Raw genomic sequence first — 19,062 nt, 5'->3', positions numbered from 1 at the left:
AATGTCAAAGACAAAGAGAGAATTCTGGAAGCAGCAAGAGAAAAGCAATGCATCTCAGACAAGGGAAGCTCTATAGGACTATGTGCAGATTTCTCAGCAGAAAACATGGAGGTAAGAAGACAATGGTATGACATATTTAAGATAAGAGAAAAACTGCCATCCAAGAATTCTATATCTGGCAAACCTGTCCTTCAAAGATGTGGAAGAGTTTAAAATATTTTCAGATAAATAAGCACTGAGAGAGTTTGTAACAAGAGACTGGCTCTACAAGAATTTCTAAAGGGAATGCTACAGGCAGATAGGCAAAGACAGGAGAGTGAGGGTTGTAGAAGAGGTAGAAATGAAGATTATCAGTAAGGTTTAAAAGAGAGGAAAAACAAGAACAGACATATACAATCTGAGAGAAAAAATGGTAGGAAAACCCACTACCTTGACAGTAATTACATTAAATTTTAAAGGATTAAACTCTGCAATCAAAAGACATTAGATTGGCATAATGGATTTCAAAACAGGACCCATAAATATGCTACCTACAAGAGGCATAGTATAGACCCAAGGACAAAAAAAATTGATAGAGAAAGGCTGGAAAAAATATTTCATGCAAACAACAACCAGAAAAGATTGGGGTTAGCTATTCTAAAATCAGACAAATTGGAATTCAAATGTAAAACAATTAAAAGAGACAAAGAAGGACACCATGTATTAATAAAAGAGACAATTCATCAAAAAGACATAATAATAAGAAATTTTATGCAACAAATCAGAGTGCCCCAAAATACATGAGGCAAACAGTGGCAACACTGAAGGGGGAAGTAGACACATCTATAATAATAGTTAGGAACTTCAACACACCACTCTCAACAATGGGCAGAACATATAGACAGATGATCAATAAAGAAACAGATAGTTTGACTAATATAATAAATGAACTACACTTAACAGACATTTAGAAAACTCTGAACCCCAAAACATCAGGACACACATTTTTCTTAAATGCTAATGGATCATTCTCCAGGATTGACCACATGTTGGGTCACAAAGAATGTCTCAGTATTTTAAAAAAGATAAAAATTGTACAAAACCCTTTCTTGGATCATAATGGAATGAAGTTGGAAACCAATAACAGGCAAAAGACTGGAAAATTCACAAATATATTGCAACTAAACAACAACTCTTAAACAGAAAGTGGGTAAAAGAGAAATCAGTAATTATGTAAAGGACAATGAAAATGAGAACACAATATATCAAAGGCAGTGCTGAGAGGGAAATTTATTGCCTTAAATGCATATATTAAAAAGAAGAGAAAAAATCAAGGAATTAACTGCTCACCTGGAGGAAATAGAGAAAGGACAGTAAACTAACCACAGAACAAACAGAAGGAAAAAAATAGCAAATATTACAGCAGAAATAAATGAAATTGGGAACAGGAAAACTATAGAGAGAATCAACAAAACCAGAAGTTGGTTTTTTGAGAAAATCAATAAAATTGATGGACCCTTAGGCTGACAAAGAAAAGAAGAGAGAAGATGTAAATAAATAAAATCAGAAATGGGAGAGGGGACGTAACTACTGACCATGAACACATAAAGGAGATAATGATAGGATACTATGAGCAACTGTATGCTAACAAACTAGAAAACTTAGATGAAACGCACAACTTGTTAAAAAGCATGAACAACCAAAACTGACTCAACAAGAAGTAGAAGAGCTCAACAAACCAATAACAAGTAGAGAGATTGAATCAGTCATCAAAAACCTCCCCAAATAGAAATGTCCAGAAACAGATGGCTGCACATGTGAATTATAGCAAGCATTCAAGGAAGAAATTGTAATAATTCTGCTCATACTCTTCAAAAAACAATTAAATAGGACGGAAGGTTTCCTAGCACATTCTATGAAGACAAGCCCCTAAAACTAATGTCAGATATTAGAAGAAAATAAAATTATAGACTATTAAGTTTAATGAATATAGATGCAGAAATCCTCAACAAAATACTGCAAATGAATCCACTAGATCATTAAGAGGATTATACACCATGACCAAGTGGGTTTTATTCCAGGAGTGCAAGGCTGTTTCAGCATGAGAAAATCAGTTAACATAGTTGTTCTACTCTGCAAATACTGCAGAATGCAAAACACCAGAGATGGATTGGCTTTTATAAAACGGGGGTTTATTTTGCTACACAGTTACGGTCTTAAGGCCACAAGGCGTCCAAGGTAACACCTCAGCAATCGGGTACCTTGACCGGAGGATGGCCAATGGCGTCCAGAAAACCTCTGTTAGCTAGGAAGGCAGCTGGCGTCTGCTCCAAAGGTCTGACCTCAAAATGGCTTTCTCCCAGGACGTGCCTCTCTAGCAAGCTTGCTCCTCTTCAAAACATCACTCCCAGCTGCACTTCATTCCCTCTCTTTGAGTCAGCTCATTTATATAACTCCACTGATCAAGGTCCACCCTGAATGGGTGGGGCCACGCCTCCATGGGAACATCTCATCAAAATCATTACCCACAGCTAGGTGGGGCACACTCCAAGCAAATCCAACCAGCACCAAAACTTCTGCTCCACACAAGACCACAAAGATAATGGCATTTGAGGAACACAATACACTCAAACTGGCACATTCCACCCCCTGGACCCCAAAATGACACTATCTTTCCAAATACAAAATACATGCATTTCATCACAATATCACAAAAACTTAAGTACAAAATCCCGTCAAAATCAATTATAGGCATGGCCAGTCCTAAGGCATAATTTTTCTTTAGCTGTGGATCTGTGAACTTAGAACAAGTTATGTGCTCCCAATATACAAAGGAGAGACATTCATAGGATAAACATTTCCATTGCCATAAGGAGAAACAGTAAGGAAAACAGGGTTAACAGGAGTAAAACAGTTCCTAAAACCCGCAGGACAAACTCCATTAGATTTCAAAGTCTGAGAGTCATTTACAAAACAATGTTGCATCCTTGGGGCTCGAGAGAGTGGGAGTCTAACACTTCCCAAGGGCCTTTTTGGCAGCCCTTTCCTCTCCAAACATTTGGGTGAGTGCTCCAACACATCCACACATTGGGGAGACCACCTTCTCGGCCCCACCCTCCTCAAACATCGGGGCAGCTCCCGGATTCTCTTCCATCTCCGGGACACATGCTCAACCCCTTCAGAACAGTGTGGTGGCAGCCAAGCTCTCCACAATTCCCTGGGAATGTGCTCTGCCCTCTTTGGGACCTCAGATGGCAAAAGTCTTCCAGAGCATCGAGGCAGAAAGCCTGCCCTCAACCTCCAGAGCAAACACCCTTTCCATGCATGTGGGCTGCTCCACTCTCCCAGCCCAAGACCTCTTGACTCCAGACGTCAACCTCCATGCCTCTATCTTTAAAGAAATTTTTCCTTTAATTTTTTCCTTGTCTGTCTCCTCCAGTCCAGACCAGCAATGGCTCTGTCTATAAAGATCTCACAAAAATTCTCTTGGCCTTACATGAAGCACGCAGGGGTCAAAGCCATCAGACAATAGGACTTTCCACAAATCCTTTCTGGATAATTCCATCTCCAATCTTGGCTTGTACTGAAATAGTGGCTGGGTTCCATGTTTGGTAACATCCTCATGTTGGGCTGTAGCTTCTGGGATTCCATCCCCTGGAAGCTCATAATTTTCCAAGCCATCAGCTTCTGGTTTCTTTGAACCCAAGAGTTCAGTTCTAAGTTTATCTCTCTCTGTCTGCATTTTACTATAAGCTACAAGGAGAAGCCAGGGTATGTCCTCCACACGTAGTCTGGAGCTCTCCTCAGCTAAGTATTCCAGGTTGTCGCTTTCAAATTCTTCCTTCCATCTGACACCAGGACTCAATTTTGCCAAATTCCCTGCCACTTTAAAACAAGGATCACCCTTCTTCCAGTTCACAACAACACGTTCGTCGTTTCTGTTCAAGACTTCATCAGAAGTATCTTTAGAGTCCATATTTCCACAAACAGTCTCTTCAAAGCAGTTTAGGCCTTTTCTATCAAGCTCCTCACAATTCTTCCAGAATCTTCCCCTTATCCATTTAAAAAGCCATTCCAACATGTTTGGTATTTGCAAACTCAGCAGCAAAAGCACCCCACTTCTCTGGTACCAAAATCTGTTCTAGTTTGCTAATGCTGCAGAATGCAAAACACCAGAGATGGATTGGCTTTATAAAACAGGGTTTTATTTTGCTACACAGTTACAGTCTTAAGGCCACAAAGCATCCAAGGTAACACCTCAGCAATCAGGTACCTTCACCAGAGGATGGCCAATGTTGTCCAGAAAACCTCTGCTAGCTAGGAAGGCAGCTGGCATCTGCACCAAAGGTCTGGCCTCAAAATGGCTTTCTCCCAGGATGTTCCTCTCTAGCAAGCTTGCTCCTCTTCAAAACATCACTCACAGCTGCACTCCATTCCCTCTCTTTGAGTCAGCTCATTTATATAGCTCCACTGATCAAGGTCCACCCTGAATGGGTGGGGCCACACCTCCATGGGAACATCTCATCAAAATCATTACCCACAGCTGGGTGGGGCACACTCCAAGCAAATCCAACCAGCAGCAAAACTTCTGCCCCACACATGACCACAAAGATAATGGCATTTGGGGGACACAATACACTCAAACCAGCACAATAGTACACCACATCAATAAATCATAGGAGAAAACCACATGATATCTCAATTGATTCAGAAAAGGCATTTGACAAAATTCAATGCCCTTTCTCAATGAAAACATTTCATAGGATAAGAATAGAAGGAAATTTACTTTACATGATAAAGGGACTTTATGAAAAGCCAACAGCTAGCATGATACTAAATGCAGAAAGAATGAAAGATTTACCTCTAAGATAAGGAACAGGATGCCCAGTCTCACCATTGTTATTCAACATTTTGCTGGAAGATCAAGCTAGAGAAATTAGTCAAGAAAAAGAACTAAATGGAAGAAGCAAAACTTTCACTGTTTGCAGATGACATGATCCTACATATAGAAAATCCTAAAAAATCTATAGCAAAGCTACAACAGGTAATAAATGAGTATAGCAAAGTGGCAGGATAGAAAATCAACACACAGAAATCAGTAGTGTTCTATACTCTAGTAAGGAGCAATCTGGGGATATTCATAATCAAGAAAAAATTCCATTTACAGTAGCAACCAAAAGTATCAAATATTTAGGAATAAATTAAACCAAGGACATAAAAGACATATACACAGAAAACTAAAAAAAAAAAAAAAAAATTTTGCAAAAAAATCAAGGATTATTTATTAGGGTTCTCTATGGAAACAGAATCAACAATAGATGTTTAACTATAAGATTTTATAACAGTGTCTCATAAAATGTGGGGATGCATGTGTCCAAATTCCATAGGGCAGGCAGCAAACTGGCAACTCCAATGAAGGTGTTAAATGAAATCATCAGGAAATGCTTCACTGGTTAGCCAAAGAAGTGAAGTTCCTCTATCTGTCTCACTTAAAAGTCTTCATCTGATTGGATTTAATCCAGCTAATTGAAATATCTCATTGGGGAAGACACACCTTTCATTGATGTCATCAGTCACAGCTGCAGCTGATTGACCGATGATTTAATAAACCAGACTTCTGGTTTATTATCCAGATACAAGTGTTCTTACAGTAATGGTTAGGCCAGTGCTTGCTTGACCAGACACCTGGACACCATAACTTGGCCAATTGATACATGAACCTATCACAAATGACCTAAATAAATGGAAGGACAAACCGTGTTCCTGGATAGGTAGACTAAATATAGTTAAGATGACAATTCTACAGAAACAGATTTATAGATACAATGTAATACTGATTAAAATCCCAACATCTTACTTTGCAGAAACAGAAAAATCAATAATCAAATTTATTTGGAAGGGAAGTGAGTCCTGGATAGCTAAATGTTTCTTAAGAAAGAAAAATGAGGTTGGTTGTCTCATACTACCTAACTTTAAAGTATATTACCAAGTTATAGTTCTCAAAAGAGCATGGTGCTGACATAAAGATAGGTATACTGACTAAAGGAATTGAATTGAGTGTTCAGAAATAGACCCTGCCATCTATGAACCATTGATCTTTATAAGGCAGTCAAGTGGACTCAACTGGGACAGAGTATCCTCTTCAACAAATGATGCTTGGAGAACTGGGTACCCATATCCAGAGGAAAGAAAGAGAACCCCTATCTCATACCTTATACAAAAATTAACTCAAAATGCATCAAAAACCTAAAAAGTAGATCTAAGACCATAAATTTATAGGAAAAAAAGTGGGAAAACAGCTTACAGTTCTTATGGTGGGAGGTGGTTTCCTAAAACTTACACCCAAAGTATGAGAAACGAAATAAGAAATAGATAAATGGAGTCTTCTCAAAATTGAAAACTTTTGTGCATCAAAGGACTTTATCAGAAAAGTAAAAAGCAGCCTCTGCAATGGGTGACAATATTTGGAAACCACATATCAGAATATATTCAGAATATGTAAAGAGATCCTACAATGCAAAAATGAAAAGACAAACAATCCAATTAAAAATGGGCAAAAGACATGGACAGGCACTTTTCCAAAGAGAAAATACAAATAGCTCAAAAACATTTGAAAAGATGTTCAACTTCACTAGCTATTTCCAAAATGCAAATCAAACCCACAATGAGATATCATCTCACACCTACTAAAATGGCCATTATATATATATAAAGCAGAAAACTACACATGTTGGAGATGATGTGGAGAAATAGGTATACTTATTCAACATTGATGGAAGTGCATAATGGTGAAACCACTGTGGAATGCAGTGTGGTGTTTCCTCAGGAAGCTAAGTATGAATTGCAGTATGATGTAGCAATCCCATTGCTAGCTATATACCTCAAGGATATGAAGGCTAGACCATAAACAGACTTTTGTACAGGGAAGTTTATAGTGGCATTATTCATGATTACCAAGAGATAGAAACAGCCTAAATATCTACCAATGAAAAAGTGGATAAACACCTGTAGTATATACATATGATGGAATAGTATGCTGTTTAAGACAGAATAAAGTCATGAAGCATGCAACAATGTGGATGAACCTTGAGGACATTATGTTGAGCTAAATTAGCAAGAAACAAAAGGACAAATGCAGCATGGTCTCACCAATATGATCTAACTATAATGAGAAAACTCTGAGAGTAAAAGTTATTAACACAGGTTATGAGGTAGAAAGATGGTAGAGAATGGGCATTTGATGCTGAAGGAGTAGAGAAGGTTCAACAGGATAGCACAATACTATCTGATGCTAGCACAATATTTTAAGAACAGTGAATGAAACTGTGTGTGAGTGAGGTTAAAGAGGAAGACTTGGGGCATGTATGACATTGGAAGGAAAGACAGAGGATAAAAACTGAGACTGTATAACTTAGCAAAACCTAGAGTGGACAATGATGTTATTTAAATGTAGAAATATAAGAAAGTTTTCATATGAGGGAGAAGAAGTCAATGCCAACATTGAAGGTGTTGAAAACTGGATGGCATATGTGACAAAATACAAACAATAAAAGCTAGGTTATGTAGTTAACACTAACATTGTAACATTCTTCCGCTAATTGTACCAATGGCAATATACCAAAGCTAAATGTCAAAAGAGGAGGATATAAAGGATGGTTATGGGATTCCTGTTGTTGTTTTTGTTGTTTGTCCTTTTTGGTTTTCGTTTTTTTTTTTTTTTTAATTATTTATACTTTTTTTCCTCTTCTTTCATTTGTGGAAGAAACGGAAATGTTCTCATATAGACTGTGATGCTGAATGCATAACTATGTGATTACACTGGGAGCTATTTTTTGTTAACTCAGGTTAGATTGTATTGTGTGTGAATTAAACTTAATAACAAATAAACAAAGGGATACAAGTGCTGGAGAAAATGTGGAGAAAGAGATATACATATTCACTCTTTGTAGGGAAGTAGAATGATGCAGCCCCTCTGGAGGGCAGTGTGGTGGTTCCACATGTGGCTAAGTATAGGCTTGCCATTTGATCCTGCAACCCAATTATTGCGTATATATTTGGAAGAAATGAAAGCAGGGCCATGAATAGGCATTTACCCACTAGTATTTATGGTGACAATATTCACAATTCACGGTGGATGTAGGTGGCCTATGGTTACATCAACAGATGAATGGAAGGGCAATCTGTGGTGTGTAGATACAATGGAACATTGAGCAGCTGCAGGAAGGAATGAAGTTATGAGGTGTGTATCTAGGTGAATGAACCTTGAGGACAATGTGCTGAGTTAATTAAGACAGAAATGAAAGAGCAAGTATGTGTCCTTAAAGTAGTCACATATATTCCTGAGATTTAACTGTTATTTAAGGGAAGTTTATTTGGTACAAAATTTATTTTCTCTGTTGCACACTATCTAATTTAACCTGTAAAGTCAGTTTATTTAAACAACATAATTACATGTAACCTAGAATTGGTAATAGGATTTTGTAATTCTGTAAAGGTTAATGTAATACCACAATACATCACAGAGTATATTGGGCAGAAAATTTATATATATATATTGTGTGTGTGTGTGTGTGTGTGTGTGTGTGTGTGTGTGTGTGTGTGTATAATATATATATATATGCAAAGTCAACTTGAGAGATGGGAGAAAAATGTGGAAACATTCAACATCCCCACCTTTGGAATTCCTACTATTCTTGCAAGCATTAGGTATTCCAAATTTAATAATTCAGGCCTTCAATCTTGGTGCTTGCCCTTATGAAACTTGCATTCCACAAAGGGAAAACTAATCCTACTTATAATTATGTCTAGGAGTCATCCCCAGAGAACCTCTTTTGTTGCTCAGGTGTGGTTTCTCTCTCTCAGCCAAATCTGCAGCTATACTCACTGCAATCCCCCTACAAGGCAACATGATTCCCAGGGATCAGCCTGGCCCTGTTATCATGGGATTGTGAATGCTTTCTTGACTAAAAGGGAGAAAAGAAACAAAATAAAATTTCAGTAGCTAAGAATTTTGAAACAGGGTAGAGAGGTCATTCTGGAGGTTATTCTTATGCATTATGTAGATGTTCTTTTTTAGTTTCTGGTGTATTAGAATAGCTAAAAGGAAACATCTGAATCCATTGAACTGTCATCCAGTAGATTTTATTCTTGATGATGATTATATAATTATATAGCTTTTTATCATGTGACCACATGATTGTGAAAACCCTGTGACTGACATTCCCTTTATCTAGTGGACAGGTGAATAATAAACACAAAAATATATAAATAATAGGGAAGGAAAAGGATATGGGATGTTTAGGGTATTTTTTAAATTTTTATTTTCATTTTTTCTTTATTTCAGAGTGATGGAAATTTTCTCACTTGGATTGTGGTGATGAATGCACTATATGATGATACTGTGAGTAATTGTATACTTTGGATGGATTATACAGTGTGTGAATATATCTCAACAAAATTGCATTAAAAAGAATGAATTGAAAATCATAGTGACAAACTAATATCTAAATTATGGGATAACTGGAATAACTGTGTGCATAGAAAGGAAAATCTATGAATTATACAGTCCCAAGTGAATGCTATTGTGTTTAAAATCTTACATACCATCTTTCAGCTGCCTATGAAGTGGAACAGTTTAGATTATTTAGAAAAATAAAGAGACTTGAATGAACTTCAACAAGTTAGGCAATACGGCAATTTGAAATTGCTGAGCAGAAATTGTTTATTTGTTGATAAATACTACAAATCTTGTAGAAATTTTTTTAGCTCCTGTTTCTTGCTGTAGATTTTTCCCTGGAGAATTAGAATAGCTTAGATGACTTGGACATAAAGGTACTGCACACAATGTATTAACATTCCTTGTGTGAAAAGTATAGAAAATATTATCTAATGGTGGTCATGAACTCTTCCCCCTTGATAAAGCTGTGCTAAACTCACATTTCTCATTGAGTGTTCTGTATTCTGTACATTGATTCATTGTTTAAAAAATAAAATCATAATTTACACTAAGTAAAATATCAAGAAATATAAAGCGATGGTTAGAAGGAAATTTTTACCTACATACCAAATGTAAGAAAAGATAAAATATCTCACTTTGATAACTCAACTACCCATGTTAGGAAAATTAAAAAAAAAAAAGAGTAAGCTCAAATAAAGCAAGCAGAAGCTGGGAAATAATAAAGATAAAATCTAAAAACAATGAAGTAGAAAACTGGTGAACAATAGAAAATATAAACCTAATTATAAGTTGATTGTTTGAAGAAATCAACCTTTAACAACTATGACCAAGAAAGAAAGAGGGGAAACTCAGATTACTAAAATCAGGCCTGAAAGAGAGAACATTAGTACAGACCTCAGAGAAATAAAAAAATATATTAAAAGGGAATATTATGAACAACTGAATGCCAATCTATCAGATGATGTAGACGAAACTAAGAATTAGTAGAAAGACACACTACCAAGCTGACTCAAGAAGAAATAGAAATTCTGTGTAGAATTAGCAATAAAAAATCTATCATTGTAAAAACCTGGCCCGCTTGGGTTCACTGGAGAATTCTACAAACTTTGAAGAAGAATTAATACCATTGCTTCAAAGTATTACCCTCATACCTAAACCAGATAAAGAATCACGAGAAAATAAAACTGCTGACAGATATCTCTTATGTATATAGATGCAAAATCCTCCACAAGATACTAACAGACTGAATCCATCAATGTATAGTACACCATGATCACATGCTCAAGAAGATTCATTCCCAGAGAATGCAAAGTTGGTATAAGATTAAAATTATTCAATATAAATACCAAACTGATAGAATAAAGGACATGCACCACATTGTCATCTCAATAGACACATAAAGAGCACTTCATAAAATCCAACGTTCTTACATGATAAAAATATTCAACTAGCTAGAAATAGAAGGAAACTTCCCCAATCTGATGAAGGCCATCTAAATAAACCCCAATAATTTAGTCTTTCATGATTAAGTGTGATGTTGGCTACATCAAGGTCAGAGCACGCTGGATCTTGAAGGTCATACTAAGAAAATTTAAGTTTATTCTAATAGTAATGAGAACACCAAAGAAAGTAGTGCAATAAGAAGACATCCTTTCTTTCCTTACTAATCATAAGTATATCTTTATTTTAACTTTAGTTGGCCACATGTTTCAATTCTGAAATGTTGAGAATAATCTAAATTTTAAATTGGCATTTCTGATTATGTGTCCATCATAATATAGGTTTGAAATCTGATTCAAATCAAACACTTTCAAAATAGTTTTCTAATTTTGATACTCCTAGAAAGTCTTTCACCATGAAAGGAAATGTTCCTGGGAAACTGTCATCTCCCCACTTTAATTTAAATTGAAAGTACAACACCTAATCTGGGAATATCTACTGTGGCTATTTTTTTTTCATCCCACACCCAGAGATCTCCATTGAATACTGTACCATGAGGGTTAATTCTGGTAGACTTAGTATTGGCTTCAGCTATTTTAATGAAATTAAAAAAAAAAAAACATACCCGCCTTGCACAGACCTTTGGTAAAGGCATGAGATCTTTTGCAACCATGGGCCTAAAGGATTTCAGGGAGGTTTGTCCCTGCTTGTAAGCATTGTTTGTTGTTAACAGTGAGATTGTTGACTTGTACCTGTTCTTGGTGAGGCGCCAGGGTATTCTGCCATTAGGGTTGATTACATTGCAACAATGTGCTTAAAATAGGAGGAAAACTGAAGTTTGGGAACAGCCTTTCCAGACCCAATGCTGTAAGGCAGCCTTTGGCTTTGCTTCATTTATTGTTAGTGCAGTTGTTATATTGCATCATATTTCCACAATAACCATATATTTGTAAATTTTGTCATTTTAGATTTCAATAGTATTATTTAACAATGGAACCCTGTCTGAAACTTTCTAGGCAGATATTCATTTTGTACAGAATAAATTTCAAACTGCTGAGTGAAATTAGGAAGCACCTTCCCAGTATGGGATAATTTATCTATTCAAACAATTATGTCTGCTTCCTGCTGGCCCTTTACACAATATAATTTTACTTTATCCCCTTTATTGTCATAGAAAATGGTTTATCCTTCATTATAATACTACAGGACTGGATCATAACTATTTGTTTACACTTTTGCATCTATACATGCTTAATACACTGACTGCCATGTGATAAGTGCTCAATAAATGTTGTATGCATGCATGCATGAAAGATTGTGCATAGATTTGGCCTGAATGTTGTTGAAATAACATTTCTCTATCAACAAATAGTATATGGTGACAAGTACAAACCATATTTATAAAAATATATGAAAACATGAAATTAAATAATATTTCTGACTATCTATCTGTCCTTGTTAGTGTTGATAATTGGTTTCACTACTGGCTAATTCTATCACACTCTTCATTAACTACCACAGCTTAACTTTGTCTTCATGTATGACTGAAGCCTCTACCGAGCCACTGTGAAAGTGTGACTCTAAATGTGCCAGGGATAGTTAAATGAATTATAATGTGATGTTGATTCAGGTTAAGAAATATAGTATGGACTGTTAGATGATCTGAAAGGGGAGTACAATAAAAATTTTAAAAATATGCCTGAGAATCACCCACGAGGGGTTTGGAAAGTATGCTTTTATAGATAACATTCACAAAAATATTAAAATCAATGCCTGAAAAGCATTAGTCAAATTTGTTTATCCATGTAATATGCAGAGTATTCTGGTTTTCTTTTTTAGACAGGCTTTGCATTATGTTTTCATGTTCATGTAAAGTATTGAAACGGAATGGAAAATTATGCACATTCAAAGGAGTAATTTCAAGACAATAACCCTGCCAAAAATTACTATATTCAGCAAACAAATGCACCTTTGATGTGATGATCTGATACAACCATTGCCCAAGAAGCTATGTGCCACAAAAAAGTGTTTTTATTCTCTCTCATCCTCATAGCAGCCTGGTTTTTGAACCAATGGAGATATCAGCAATAAAATAATTTTGATACTTTGCAAAATAGTAACAAAAACAAAATATTTGCAGACAAACTACTATAATGGGTTATTACAAAGAGTAGTTTAAAATTAAAACTGCTGCTGTAGAAACCATTACATATGACTGTGCCAGTAAAATTTAACAAACTGCCCATAAATCAAAACTTGCTGATAAATGTTACTTTTTAATCTTTTGTGGTAACTCAGGTGCTCATTCAATTAATATTACATTTTGAAAATGATGGTTCTGTTTTACTAAGTACAGATTTGTTGCTTTTTATAACATATTCCAGAGAAATATATGCATGGTTTTTCACCCTGAATCCCTGTAAGACAGAAGTTTAATTTTATCTCTATCTTCAGTAATTGAACAATTTTATTACTAAATACATAAGAACATAATGTTGTTTTGTGTTTTTCTGTGTTTGCTGGTCCCCTTTTGTTCAAGTAATGGGAAATGATATATTAAACAACTGAATTTTACTTCTCTAATAATTGCATCATATATGTACTATCCAATTTTTAAAACAAATATAATTAACCATGGCTGAAATAATACTAGTGTTATTGGACTCCAGTTATATAAAGTTAACCTAAAAATCTAACTAGTATTTATAATTTATATTATCCTATGTTCTTTCATTTAGTATTTCCTGATAAATAGCCCAGAAGCTGGATTAGTCTCTACATTCATGTTACTTCTATTGTATTCCTCTATCAGCAACCATAACATGTTGAACCCAAAAGATCTGTTTATTCATCTGCCTTCCATCCTGAGGAAACTCCCAAAGGGAAATGAGCATGCCTCTTTGTCTATTGTGTTGCTAAATTTCCAGGACCTAGAGAAATGCCTCACAAATGGTAGCTACTCTCTGAATGTTCCAATGGAATTTGTCATTAAATTATATATTCATTTGTGAAACCTTATACATTTATTTTAGTTCATCTTATACATCTTTGTAAGAGTTAAGCCTACACTACTAAATCAAAGTTTGATTTGTAGATATAGGTAGAAAATTCACTAGGAAAGGGATGAAATAAGCTACGCATTACAATTACAAACTTAGAAAATTGGTGGCTGACAGTGTTATGAAATTTATTACTTCTATTTCAATTACACTGGTCTTATCTCTATAATAATAGATTACAGACATTCCTTCATTATATGATCAAATTTGAGAGGAGTTATAAATATAAATTTAAGAAATCAAATCTCAATGTGTCAATAGCTCTATTAATATACCAATTTACTATCTGATTTTTCTCAAGTAAAGTATCAATCCTTTTGGTATGTTAAATAACTGAGGTACCCCTCTTTGTCACACCCCAGAAAAAAAGAGTCTAACACATAGAAGGAGTGTCTAATCCAGGATCCCTACTGCTTATTTCATAGATACCAGGTGTGCCATAAACTAAGGGTTAAAGGCTGTTTTAGAAATCCCAGTCATAGTGGTGCCTAGACCCCAAAAGGATGGATAAGACAAGATCACATAGGTCCATAAGATGAATGACCGCAAACTAGCCAAAAGGCCTGCTTCCTCCACATAGATAACACAGCTACATTTCAAAGGAGAATAATGTTCAGAACCCTAGCAACCAATCAGCCCAGAAATTAATAAGCACTCATCCAATTGAGGCACAGAACACACTCAGCAGACACCATTTCCCCCAACACCCTCCCATCCTAACGTGGGTTTTCCTTTAAAAAATGTTGCTCTCAGATAGAGAGCTGGAGCCATTTTTCTTTCTTTCTTTTCTGCAGCCTCCCACCTGCTTTTCTCCTCTAATAAACCTTAAACTCTCTACTTAAAACATAACTCACTGCATTGTGTGGATTCCTGAATGACTCCAACCTAACACTCTTCTTCTTTGTAAATGTAGGGTAAAGGATGTCTTTTTTTTAATACTGAGTGCATATGCATGCAATTCTGAATTATTTTTTACAAGTAAAACTTTCAGAGAGATCTGCAACATGTAATCTGATGGTGCGGTAGGGCAAAATAGTGCCTTTGTTCCCAAAGATGCCAACATCCTAATCCCTGGAACTGTGAATATGTGTCTATGGCAAGTGGAACTTTGAAGATGGAATTTAGGTTAAAGGCCTTAAAGGTAGGGAGATTGTCCTGTATTATTGAGGTGGGGCCCAAAGTAATTTGGTACCAGGACTGGGGTACTTTTGCTGCTGTGTTTGCAAATACTAAACATGTTGGAACGGCTTTTTAAATGGATAAGGGGAAGATTCTGGAAGAATTAGGATGAGCTTGATAGAAAAGGCCAAAACTGCTTTAAAGAGACTGTTTAAGGAAATATGGACCCTAAAGATACTTCTGATGAGGACTTGAGCAGAAATGATGAATATGTTGTTGTAAACTGGAAGACAGGCGATCCTTGCTTTAAACTGGCAGAGAATTTGGCAAAATTGAGTCCTGGTGTCAGATGGAAGGAAGAATTTAAAAGTGACAACCTGGAATACTTAGCTGAGGAAATCTCCAGACTACATGTGGAGGATGTACCCTGGCTTCTCCTTGCAGCTTATAGTAAAATGCAAGCGGAGAGAGATAAACTTAGAAATGAAGTCTTGGGTTCAAAGAAACCAGAAGCTGATGACTTGGAAAATTACAAGCTTCCAGGGGGTGGAATCCCAGAAGCTACAGCCCAATGTGAGGATGTAACCAAACATGGAACCCATCCACCATTTCAGTACAAGCCAAGATTGGAGATGGAATTATCCAGAAAGGATTTGTGGAAACTCCTGTTGTCTGATGGCTTTGACCCCTGCATGCTTCATGCGAAGCCAACAGAATTTTTGTGAGACCTTTATAGACAGAGCCACTGCCAGTCGGGACTGGAGGAGAAAGACAAGGAACAAATTGAAGGAAAAGTTTCTTCAAAGACAGAGCCATGGAGATTGAGGTCTGGAGTCAAGAGGTCTCGGGCTGGGAGAGCGGAGCAGCCCACATGCATGGAAAGGGTGAGTTTGCCCCAGAGGTCGAGGGTGGGCATTCCACCTCGATGCTCTGGAAGAGTTTTGCCACCTCAGGTCCCAAAGAGGTTGAAGCACATTCCCAGGGAATTGTATGTATTCATCTTAAGCAGCCATTTCACATAATTTTTTGGAAGCAGGTGGATATAAATAATAAAATAAATGATGTTAAGCTTACTATTCCTATACATTTAGTTTTGAAAGAAACACAGTAAATATATAGAAAATTATTAAAATATTTATTCTTCAAAATTATCAGTTTGTTCTTAAATAAAAACAATAGCTACCCAAAACAAAAGATGCATAGAATTAAACCCCATATTTAATTTCCCTTTCATTAACTTTATTGGCCTTGTTTAGTGTTAACATTACAAATACCTAAATAGTTATGTAATTAAAAATGTGTTACATTACTGCAAAGGTTTCAGCAAGCGTTTCAGTTTTCAGATAAGCAGTACCATTTAATGAGCCAGGCTTACATTCGTTGAAGCATGCTGCCTGGATCACTAATTTCATGCAATGCTAATAGGCTTTACCTGGAAAAAAAGGGGATTCTACAGGGTTGTCACAGCCCAAAAGAGCTTTTGTAGCCAAAGGACTAAAGAAAGCACCAGACACATTCTTAGTTATGAGCTTTTATTATAAGGCTTATGTACAGGGTGGTGAAGTTGAGTCACATTTCTCTGAAATCAGGAGCTTCTCTGAATGGATTCAGGAGCTGCCCTGAAATGGCAGCATGTTCACAGCACACATGGAAATAGTCTGCACTTTGAGGGGCCGAATAAGCTGATTATATGGGCTTGACATTCCAATGCATATGAGAGCATAAGGTAGGGAGCAGGGTCATGCAACCTAAGGAGGGGTTGATTGTAATCAACAGGGAGGAGAGGAGGATTATAAAGATAACAGTATCTCAGGGAGTCTCAGGGAGGAGTTAATTTAGGGTATAGGTTACATTTAACACCTGGTATTATAAGGAGAATAGATCAAATGTTAACTGTGCTAGGTTTGCTGTGTGCAACCTTCAAAGCCCTTGGTGAATGCCTGTGCCTGAGGTTCCCACAAGGGTTATCTCCTTTTTCATTCCTGCAAAATTGCTCAAAGCTTTTAGTATGCTAATGTTCATTGTGAATCTCTAAGAATGTGGTATACCATGCAGCACTTATCAAAATTATTTGGCCATAGGACCCTTGGTTTCACAGAGTACTGCTTGGAATAAATAATAGCTCATGCTTTGCCCTTTGTGAAATACTGTTTCATGAATGGTTAAAAGAGAAGCTAAAAGTGAAAAGGGAGAAGAGTAAGAGAGTAGAAAGATAGAAGTGTAAATAAGCAATCAACAAACACCCTGGGGATAATTCAGTGCCTAGAACAGTGCTTAATATATAGAGTAAGTTTTGGTAAACATCCATGAAACTAAAATAGATATAATTTTTATATAATAATATAAAATAATATACATGACTGAATTAATCCTGTAATCACTCTTCTTTAGAGTTAAGAGCATAATATTTAAGAAATCTAAGTGTGGCAGTATAGTGGAAAGAGTATTGGCTTTGCATTTAGACATAGCCAAGTCTAGCTCTATAACTAGGTGCCTGATACATTATTTAATGACCTTGATTAATCATCCCAAATCTTTATCTCTTAATTGAAGATAATACTAATATGCAGCTCACTGCAGAGATTAAATTTTCTTTTATATTTTAAAGTCACTTGCACATAGTAGGCATTCAATAAATATTGGTTTCCTTTCCTGCTAGGGAGGTTGGATATTTCAGATTATCATGGAAGAAAATCTTAGATGTATGAAAACCAGAGTGAACCAGATTCCAGTACCAACTCAGGTACTTGCCAGCTGTGCAGCCCTGAATGAGTTCCTTAATCTCTCTAAACTTGGTTATTCTCGTGTAAAACAAGAATGAAAATACCAAGCTTTCTTGGTTATTGTGATGCTGAAAATACAAACTTCCTTGCAAACAGCTTGTACAAAGTAAGCCCTCCTAATTAACAGATATCATACCAATTTCTCAGACTCTCTGTAGGCAGAAACCTATTTAATAAGTAGCCAAACCATTGTAAAAATTCTCTTTCTTGCTTCATAATTGTAGACAACCACAGATAGACTTTATTAAAATCAGAAAAAAAAGGGGTCATTACCACCTAAGGAAAGTGGTAATAAAATGATGTGTAGATCTTGCAGGACATTAATTACCTCTCAGAATGCAGTCAAATTAGAATTCATTTCTCTCCTTTACTAGCCTACATAACAATACACAGTTTAGAAAATATAGTAACCACAATTGGATTATCAGGGACCATGGATGAGGACAGCTGAGTAAAAGGCAAATGGATAAAAGTTATGATTATAAAGCCATAGATCACACTGTAATAGATTATATTTTTCTCTCTACCCTTTCTCCTTTACTTCCTAAATTTTCATGTTTTAAAAAATGCTTATTGTTTTTCTGATACAAATCAAGTGCTATAAGATAAAATCAAAACTCCCTACAAAAAACACACACATGCATGCATAAATGTGCACAAAATCTTTTACTAGAGAAAAGTAGCCAATAGATTTTACATAGTGTCTACCAGGTTAAAAAAAAATCTTTGACAGACAACAGTTTCTCACCTAGTCCATTGACTGCAATGTAAATTCTCTCAGTTGAGTTATAAAGTGCAGGGAATAGAGGTTTATAATGGCAAATATGGCAGACTTTTAATACCCCTATAATTTTTATTCTTGTCTAATTTCAATACGCACCTCCATAGATCATTGTTAATGGTACACTGGGGGCTTCAAAATTTCTGAAAGGGGCCACATAATTCATTGTCTGGTGATTATCTAGTATACATACCAGAGTGGAGGAAAGGAAAGAATTGGTATTTTCCTCAAATGCCACTAGTCAGAACTGTTCTGAGAACAAGATGAAAGCATTGAGAACAAAGCAATGAAGTGGCCCAGCATCCTGTATGGAGAAATGTTCTGACAGACTTGCAAGTTTAGCTGCAGTATCAATTAGGGATGTGATTAATGTATCTGAATTGTTTCCCCTTTTAATCCCTTCAACTCTTTTGGTCATGCTTCCTGTGTGTTTTTCTGAATGCA

Source organism: Choloepus didactylus, chromosome Y (assembly GCF_015220235.1).
Source record: "Choloepus didactylus isolate mChoDid1 chromosome Y, mChoDid1.pri, whole genome shotgun sequence".
Lineage (NCBI taxonomy): Eukaryota > Metazoa > Chordata > Mammalia > Pilosa > Megalonychidae > Choloepus > Choloepus didactylus.
This window is presented reverse-complemented; position numbering follows the sequence as displayed.